Below are 9,474 nucleotides of genomic sequence, written 5' to 3'. Positions count from 1 at the left end.
TCCCTGCTGAGTTCTAGCGAAGGGGAGATGTCTGCTCCGGGCCCGCTCGTGGTCACCAAAACCACTGACCAGAGAAAAACATACAGCTTAACTTGCAAGTTTTAGGTTATTTGGGGCCCTTACTGAGGACTCGATAGCCCAGCCTGTCAGAGGAGGGTAGAGCAGAGCCAAGGTGTATATATTTTTTGCTGGAGGAAAAAAAAAGTTCAAGGATTACTGCTCATCACACAGAAACCCAGACATTTCAAGGTAATCATTTCAATGCTTTTCTATGCGTGGGAAGATGCAAGACGCTGGCCTCCCTGCAGTTTTTCTTCAGACATGCACGTAAGCTGTCTGGGGCTGGGGCCCAGAGCCCAGAGGGTCTCTAAACCCCCGCGGGACAGCCGGCGCTGGTGGCTTCAGGGGCCCAGTGTTCTTCACTTCCTGGAGTGGCAGGTGTGTTCTGTGTCCAAACTGCCTAAACCACAGTGCTGCTTGGCACTGCCAGAGTGTGAACCGTTACATCTGCAAAATAAAGACGCACTTTCACATTGCTTTTGATGTCTAGTGTTACTACACGTAAAACACCTACATTGTTTTATGTCATAATATTGACGTCCTCACGGATGCCTCACCTTGAAAACGCCCATGATAGTTTGTAAACATCCTCTTCCTAATGGTCTTAAACATTTTCTCTACTTACTTTATTATAAAAATGCTGTATGATATTACGACATAGAAAATGTGTTAATAAACTATGTTACTGGTAAGGCTTCTGGGCAGTAGTGGGCTCTTAGTACTTACGTTTCAGGGGAGTCAGCAGGTATTCACAGGAGAGCGAGAGTCCCTGAGATGGCAGAGTAGGAAGACCCGAAGCTCACCTCCTTTCACGGGCAGACAAAAACTACTGTTTGCAAAGAAACTACTGTTGACAAAGGGCAGAACCTACTGGAAAAGATCTACAGGATCTAAGGAAGGAACTACAGGATGGGGGCCAGCAGGGTCACAGTGTAGTCAGGACCCACGGGGAGGGGGATCGTGGAGGTCACCTCCTCCCACAAACACATCAGGGCACATCCTCATGTGGAGAGCAGTTCTCATGGAAAACGAGTTGGAAACTGCCAGAGCTGTGGTACAGCCAAGGCTGCCGGCTAGACTCGTAACCAGGTAGGACGGGAACAAAGCACTGGTGCAGGACCCCCAGGGAGGGGACTGAGAAGGGAGATTGCGGTGGACGCTTGCCCTTGGGAGCGAGCGAGTCACACCACAGAGCAGGCATCCGAGTTCTGGGACCCTACCTGGAGGAGGGCTGAAGGCGTCTAGCTGCTTCCACAAGGAGCACACAGGTGCTGGCTCCACTGGACAAAGTGGAGAGACAGCTCACCCGGTGGCCACCTTGCCAGGCTCCCCAACCTGAGCTGAGCAACACTCCAGCACCACACTCCACACCACAGCTTGGCAGCCAGGTCCGGGCCTGGCATGAGGGCAGATGGGTGGCGGCCGTTGTTGGCACTCAGCACTGCAGAGGCAGCCAACCCTCTGACAGCAGGGGAGCCCGGTGAACCCATGGTCCCCAACTCCCAGCTGAGCTGACCCTCCCCCACCCATGCCACACCCTCGCCTTGCACTAGATCCGGGACGACCACCATGGGAGAGACGTGACGCTGCCGCGTGTGAGCAGGGGCACAGATGCCAGTACACACCTGGGCCCCACGTGCTCCTGCAGCGGCCCCAGAGCAGGAAGAAGGAGACACACCCTGAAGGAACAGCCGGCTCCGGGCTGCCCTCAGGGCGTCCACTCTGACCTGGGAGCAGACACTCCCCTGGCCCTGACGGGGTGGGGGCCTCTGGGCAGAGAAGTCTGGCCACCCCTGCAGAGGCTCTGCTCCTCCAGCACCACGGTGATGGTGGCCAACATACCCTGGATACAGTCTGTACAAGGATGCTCCCATGTAAGGACACGCCTTCAAAGTCACAAGAGGTAACTTCCACCGAAATCCATAGATACAGAAATGTAAGTACAGTGAAGACAGAGGAATGACTCTCAATTGAAAGATAGAAAAACCCTGAAGAAAATAAAGAACCCAAGGTAGTCTACGAGACAATGAATTTAAAATGCTGGTAATAAAAATGCCAGCTGAATTAAGAACTAATCTAAGCACAGATCATTTTAACAAGGAGCTAGAAGCTGTAAAGACAACCTAATCAAAAATAGGTAATTAAATCTGAGATTAAAAAGCACTCGAGAAGCAATGAATCCCAGACTAAATGACACAGAAGAACACATAAGTGAACTGAAAGAATAGGAATCACCCAATCAGAACAGCAGACAGAAAGACAAATGAAAACACCAGACCAATACACAGGATCCATGGGATTAAACGGGCTTCCCTTGTGGCTCAGCTGGTAAAGAATCCGCCAGCAATGCAGGAGACCTGGGCTTGATCCCTGGGTTGGGAATATCCTGGAGAAGGGAAAGGCTACCCACTCCAGTATTCTGGCCTGGAGAATTCCATGGACAGTCCGTGGGGTCACAGAGTCGGACATGACTGAGTGACTTTCACTTTCACTTGGGATTAAACTATGTCAGCATTTACATTATAGAGATTACCCACAAGGAAAAGAACGGGGGGTCAAGTGTACTTTAACACGCTACTGACTGGGGATTTTTGCAGAAACTAATGCCTGTGGCCAGTGATTTGTTATATAAGTGAATACTGAAAGGTCTAGTGAATAACGTTTGGGTAACAAAACACATTTTAATGCATCTCTGGTCAATAACGTGTAAGAAATTATGGCTGAAAACTTCCCAAACCTTAAGCCACGTACAGGAAGCACAGAAGTTCCCAAATAAGACGCATAAAGACATACCCACACCGAGACACAGAATAATCAAAATGGCAAAAGTTACAGAGGGTTCAAAGCAGCAACAGGAGAGCAGTCAACTACGGGGGAGTCCCCGTGAGGCTTCAGCTGATTGCTGTGCAGAAGACCTGCGGCCTGAAAGGACTGGCGTGATGCTTGCAGAATTCTAAAGGGGAAAACCTGCAAGCGAGGGTACTGCCCAGCCGGCAAATCACACAGGGTAGAAGGGGAGAAAGAATGTCTGAGGCAGTCAGAAAACAAAGTCAGCAATACTGATTCTAGTCCAGAATAAGTGCTGAAGGATCTTTTCCAAACGAAGTAGTGAGACTCTGTAGGAGAGGGAAAGCCCAACAGGAAAGGAAAATATACTAAGGATTTAAGGTCACTTAAACCAGTATGTATATCAATGGACTGATTCAAAATCAAGGCTGTATATTGTCACCCTGCTTATTTAACTTATATGCAGAGGATATCATGTGAAATAACGGGGCTGGATGAACCACAAACTGGAGTCAGGATTGCTGGGAGAAACCACCTCAGATATGCAGATGATACCACACTAGTGGCAGAAAATGAAGAGGAACTAAAGAGCCTCCTGATGAAGGTGAAAGAGTGGAAAAGCTGGCTTAAAACTCAACATTTAGCAAAACTAAGATCATGGCATCTGCTCCCATCACTTAATTGCAAACAGATGGGGAAAATGTGGAAGCAGTGACAGATTTCATTTTCTTGGGCTCCAAAGTCACTGCAGATGGTGACTGTAGCCACAAAATTAAAAGACGCTTGTTTCTTGGAAGAAAAGCTATGACAAACCTAGACAGTGTATTAAAAAGCAGAGACATCACATTGCCGACAAAGGTCTATATAGTCAAAGCTATGTGGTTTTTCCAGCAGTTACATACGGATGTGAGAACTAGACCATAAAGAAAGCTGAGTGCTGAAGAGTTGCTGCTTTCAAACTATGGTGCTACGGAAGACTCTTGAGAGTCCCTTGGACTGCAGGGAGATCAAATCAGTCATTCCTAAAGGAAATCAACCCTAAATGTTCACTGGAAGGACTGATGCTGAAGCTGAAGCTCCAGTACTTTGGCCACCTGATGCAAAGAGCCAATTCATTGGAAAAGACCCTGATGCTGAGAAAGATTGAAGGCAGGAGGAGAAGGGGGCAACAGAGGCTGAGATGGTTGGATGATATCACTAACTCAATGGACGTGAGTCTGAGCAGACTCAGGGAGATATTGAAGGACATGGTATCCCGGCATGCTGCAGTTTATAGGGTCGCAAAGAGTTGGACATGAATTAGCACCTGAATAGCAACGTAACTGTAAAAGCAGTTACAGCCACTAACAGTAAGGAGGTGAACACCAAGATGTAAAATATAGCATCAAATATATAGAGAGCGTACAAGGGGAGAAAAAAAAAAGCAGATCTTTTAGAAAGTGTTTGCCCTTAAATGACTGTCAGTTTAAAACAAGTGTATAAAATTATGAGTCAACATATGACCCCCATGGTAATCATAAACCAAAACCTACAATAGATACAAGATACACAAAAACCAAAATGAAAGGAAACCAAGCATAGTATCAAAAACCAAACCTCAACAGGAGAAACAAGAAGTGAACAGAGAACTACCAAAAAATGGAAAACAAGGAATAAAATGGCATTAAGTATGTAGTTGTTGTCCGGTTACTAAGTCATGTCCGACTGTTTTTGACCCCACGGACTGCAGCACCCCAGGCTCCTCTGTCCTTCACTATCTCCTGGAGTTTGCTCAAAGGCATGTCCGTTGAGTCAGTGATGCCAACCAGCCACTCATCCCGTCATCTCCTCCACCTGCCCTCAATGTTTCCCAGCATCAGGGTCTTTTCCAATGAGTCAGTTCTTTGCATCAGGTGACCTAAGTACTGGAGCTTCAACTTCAGCATCAGTCCTTCCAGTGAATATTCAGGGTTAATTTCCTTTAGGATTGACTGATTCGATCTCCTTGCTGTCCAAGGGACTCTCAAGAGTCTTCTCCAAAAATAAGAGAGTCTTCTCCAGCACTACAATTCAGAAGCATCAGTTCTTAAACCAGTACATTGTGACATGCTTAGCAAAGTGCCTGACACATAGTAGGTTCTCAGTCTCTCCACCCCACCTGCCTCTGAAATTTAATTAGAATTAGAATCAATTAGAATGCTTCTTCTTTATCAAGTCTGAATGTCTCATTACACTTAAAGTCAATTTCTTTATTCTTAACAGTTTTTGATAAAAGACTAATGGTAACTTTCATGTATTTGAAAAATAGTCATAATAAATTATTTTCCCCCTGTGACCAATAATCTTAAATTTTGATTCATGCAGTTAGTAAGCAGGCTGAAAACACTGAGTCTGTGCAGTACATTGAATACTGCAGTCATCTCACCTTTGATTGTCCTCTCAACTTTGTATAATCCCTTCTACTGGAAAATTTAAAAAACATTACTCAGAACTCTAATCAACTATGAATGCTTTTTAAATTTATTGTGAACTAATTCTTACCCATTTTTTCCCGCTGCCAGAGAATTTGACTATAGTTTCCATTATGGAGTATCATTTTCTATATTTTTCCTGTTTGTGATCTGATTCTTAATGAGTCATAAAAGAAATTGAGAAATAAGCAAGAAACAGGAGTCAACACAGAAAAAGAAATGTAAACAGAAGTGGTAAAACAAAAAATAATTTAGGAAGATACGGAAATGTTTCCTTCCTCCCCTTCCTCGTTTCTCACAAACCCCTACGTCCACTGCAGGAGGTTCAGGAGTCCTCAGTAGTTCGGAGCTCTGACCCTCACCTACCTCTGGTGAAATCACCTCTGTGACCTCAGACATGTTGCTGGTCGTTACATGAATGTCTTAACTGCCAACATCCACAAACAACCTCTGGGACCCCACGTGGGCTGCGTGTATATGATACAATGTTTCCCATTCTCCCCAGCTGAGGACTTTTGTTCTGTGTCAGGTTTGAACACCTGAACATCACGGCCAGGTCTCTGTGCTTAGCATGTTGAGGGGTGTGATGCTGGGATGTGGGGAGACCCCCACAGTGAGTCTGTCACCAGTTTCACTCTGATGTGTTACCCTCTGCTAGACACTGTGTCTCCAACTAAAAAAGTGTAGCAGTTCCTGCAGATCTGACCTGCCTGTCTAGTCTTTCTTTGCACCGTTAACTTGGTTGGTCATCTCAGGTAATTTGACTCCTGTGTCCACTGTGTTAACAGCTCACCTCTTCACATGGTGTCTGGGGCCACCGGATCCCAGACAGGAATGGCACACAAAGGAGAAAGAATCGGGGCAGCAGAGTGGTTCGCGTGGCTGTGAGCTGTCTTGGCTGGCAGCCTGCTCTCCGCGTGGTGAAGCACAGCTATTCGCAGCAGTGACATGGGGTATTACAGGGCTCTCTCTGTCCTGAGCAAATAAGTTAAAGTCTCTGCCGTATTTTTTCCCCTCGTGGGAGGTGGATAGCTGAACCCCCTCGTGGAGCCAACAGAATAAAGAGGAAAAGATAAAACAGCTGTTTCTGCCTGTGAAAGTCATTTTGGTTTACTCTAGACACAGAACAGAAATCGCTGCAGAAACGTATTGAAGCATTAGTGCATGTTGGTGGGGCAGGGGGCAGAGTTAATTCCTGTGTCCCAGGCTGTCCTAAAGCATCACACTCGCATACAAAGACTTTTGTTCTTGTTGTTCAGCTGCTCAGTTGCGCCCAACTCTCTGCGACCCCATGGGCTGCAGCAAGCCAGGCTTCCCTGTCCTTCACTATCTCCCAGAGCTTGCTCAAACTCCCGTCCATTGAGTCAGTGATGCCATCCAACCATCTCACCCTCTGCCGCCTCCTCTTCTTCTTGCCTTCACTCTTTGCCAACATCCGGGTCTTTTCCAGGGAGTCAGTTCTTCACATCAGGAGGCCAAAGTATTGGAGCTTCAGCTTCAGCATCAGCCCTTCCAATGAATATTCAGGGTTGATTTCCTTTAGGATTGACTGGTTTGATCTCCTTGTTGTCCAAGGGACTCTTAGGAGTCTTCTCCAACACCACAGTTCAAAAATATCAAAGACTTTAACTTTAACCATTTGTATTTTAACATTTTCATAACATAAAAATGTAACCAGGAAAACTAATTTTAGACTTTACATTGAAGAAGCTTATTATTAGGAAGCTGTTAAAAGCTATCAGTCTCATGTTAAAATTGCTGTAGAAACCAATATGTTGCTTGATTTTGAAGTCTAGTGGCCAAGAGCAGAAAGTGGAGCTCGTCAAGGGTGCAGGATTTCACACTAAAGCCTTTACTATGAGCTTGTCAGTGAAGGAAAGTTACAGGGCTCAAAATAGCCTGAAGTTAAAACTCCCCTTCGGTCCTCCCCACCATTCTACACAGAACAAAGAAATCTCTCACCTGAAGGAGAAAAAAAAAAAAAAGGACGTTAAAGTTGATTATGCCCAGTTCCCAGCCGGTCTAGCCTCTGGCCCATCTTCGGAATTCCTTGCCCCAGCCCTTTAAGAGAGAACTACTCCCAAGAACCTTGGAGAAGACCAGGCCCCCTTAAGACAGTAGCTTTCCACGTATATGCCTACATACACGCACTCTTTTCTTGGGTTAGTGCAGCAGGTCACTAATCTGACTGCTGCCCCTTCTCGCCTCATTGAAGGTGATCTGATCCTGTAAAGTGCCGGCCGGCCTCCTTCTTCTTCTCGCCTTCTCTAACTCCTTCCCCTACAGTCATCTTACAAACTTCCCAAAACCACGAGAAGTTCACTTTCTCTGCAGTATGTCTCATTTATAAGTGTTGTTATTTAGTCTCTCAGTTGGGTCCAACTCTTTGTGACCCCCTGGACTGAAGCCCACCGGGCTCCTCTGTCCCCCTGGGATTCCCCAGCTGAGGACACTGCAGTGGGTTGCCGTCCTCCCCTCCAGGGCTGTAACTAGAGCTGCGTGTAAACGATATGTGACGTGCCTCCCTCCGCAGTGGTGACCTGCTTGGACCCAGGCTTGGTGGGAAACGTGTCAGGCACCTGCACCAGAGCCTCCCCGGGGGTTTTGAGTATGGAGCGTCGTGTATCAGTATCGGTGCAAGAGGGGCTTCTACCTGCTGGGATCTTCCGCCCTCACCTGCATGGAGAACAGCCTGTGGGATCGCTCTCTGCCCAAGTGTCTGGGTGAGTGGGGGTCATCTGGGCTCTCATGCCGCAGAGCCCTGAAAGAACACTGCCAACACATGTGTTTTGTCTTTTTAAGTATTCAAAAAGGTATTGACTTTTTATTCTACCTGACCCCATTATAAATTGTATTAGTTTTTATGATATTTTTAAAGAAATCACCAAATACAACTCAAACTACTTTCAGGGGAAGAAAGGCACGGGGTGCAGGCCGTTCACAAACTGGTCCCAGAGGGCTAGGGACTCGGTCAGCTCCGCCTGGACCCTGCTGTCCCTGTACCCACTCGTCAGTGCTCGTTTCCTGCTTCAGCCGGGCAGGCGGGCAGATCCTCTGGCTCACCCAGGTGCCAGCAGCCTCCAGCCTGTGCCTCTCACAGCACGCTGCCTCCCTGGGGACCCAGGTTCAGAGATACTGCAAACGGCTATAGTATGGAGTCTCCGTCTATGGACCAGTGTCTGTGGCCAGAAGCATGGAGCACTCTGGGGGCCTCATTTGTCTCATCAGCACTTCCAGGACAGTCCAGTGTGAGCCTGATAAAGAAGACGGCACCCTGGTTGGCACTTCCTCCTGACCCTTAGGTTTAACCAAGAGGAGGAGCAGGGTGCTCCTCAGGGCAGACAGAATTACAGGTCACAGCTCTGGCTTCCCAGAAAATGTTATTAACAGTATGCAGATGAGCAAGGGCCGTTTTCTTTTTCACCCACTAGCTACATTATTACTTTCTTTCCCTTGAAATAGCTACTGTCCTTGAGTTCAAAGAGAATCATCTTGTGTCTTGTTAAAACAGTCTGAAAATGAAGGAAAGGGAGTCACTCTCCTTGGTCCTTTAAAAATCAATCAGAAATAAAACAATTCTTAGAATCAAAATCTTTTTAGTATTCATTTTGTGTGCATAGAGAAAATGGGAAATGACAATTACATTATGAATTGAAATACTGAAAAAATGTGATAGTCCATTTTGCCCCTCATGATTACAGTGTTTTCTGTACATTTGCAGAATGGACTGGTGCCAGAGACTTTTCCTGCAAGTCAAGGTCCGTCAAAGCCCTTTGAATCTGCCTAGAAACCTGTATCAAATTCTAAGTGTAACAATACAGTTAATTCCTATGGAGAAAGAGAGCGATGCCTTTAAAAAACAAATGTACAAGCTTATATGACCAAAAGCACCCACATCTATGAATGTGTTACAGTTCTCAGCATATGTTGTGTGTTCTGGTTTTCCGTGCCTTCACACATGGGAACTTTTCAGAGAAATTAATTTTATTTTCTCCCTAAAGATATACCTAGCCTCTTCCCCAGCCTCCCCGAGACTTCCATTAGTGGTTGTGATGATGCCCCTGTGCCCCAGACCTCCAGGAACCAGCTTTTCACTGGTCCCGTTTTCCCAGGTGGTGAGATCCTGCCTCTGCTGTCCTGAGCTGCTGGAGTTGCCGGGACTTGGGAACAGTGCTCT

Source organism: Capra hircus, chromosome 27, assembly GCF_001704415.2.
Source record: "Capra hircus breed San Clemente chromosome 27, ASM170441v1, whole genome shotgun sequence".
Lineage (NCBI taxonomy): Eukaryota > Metazoa > Chordata > Mammalia > Artiodactyla > Bovidae > Capra > Capra hircus.
The sequence above is the reverse complement of the archived record's forward strand: the minus strand, read 5'-3'. Positions refer to the sequence as shown.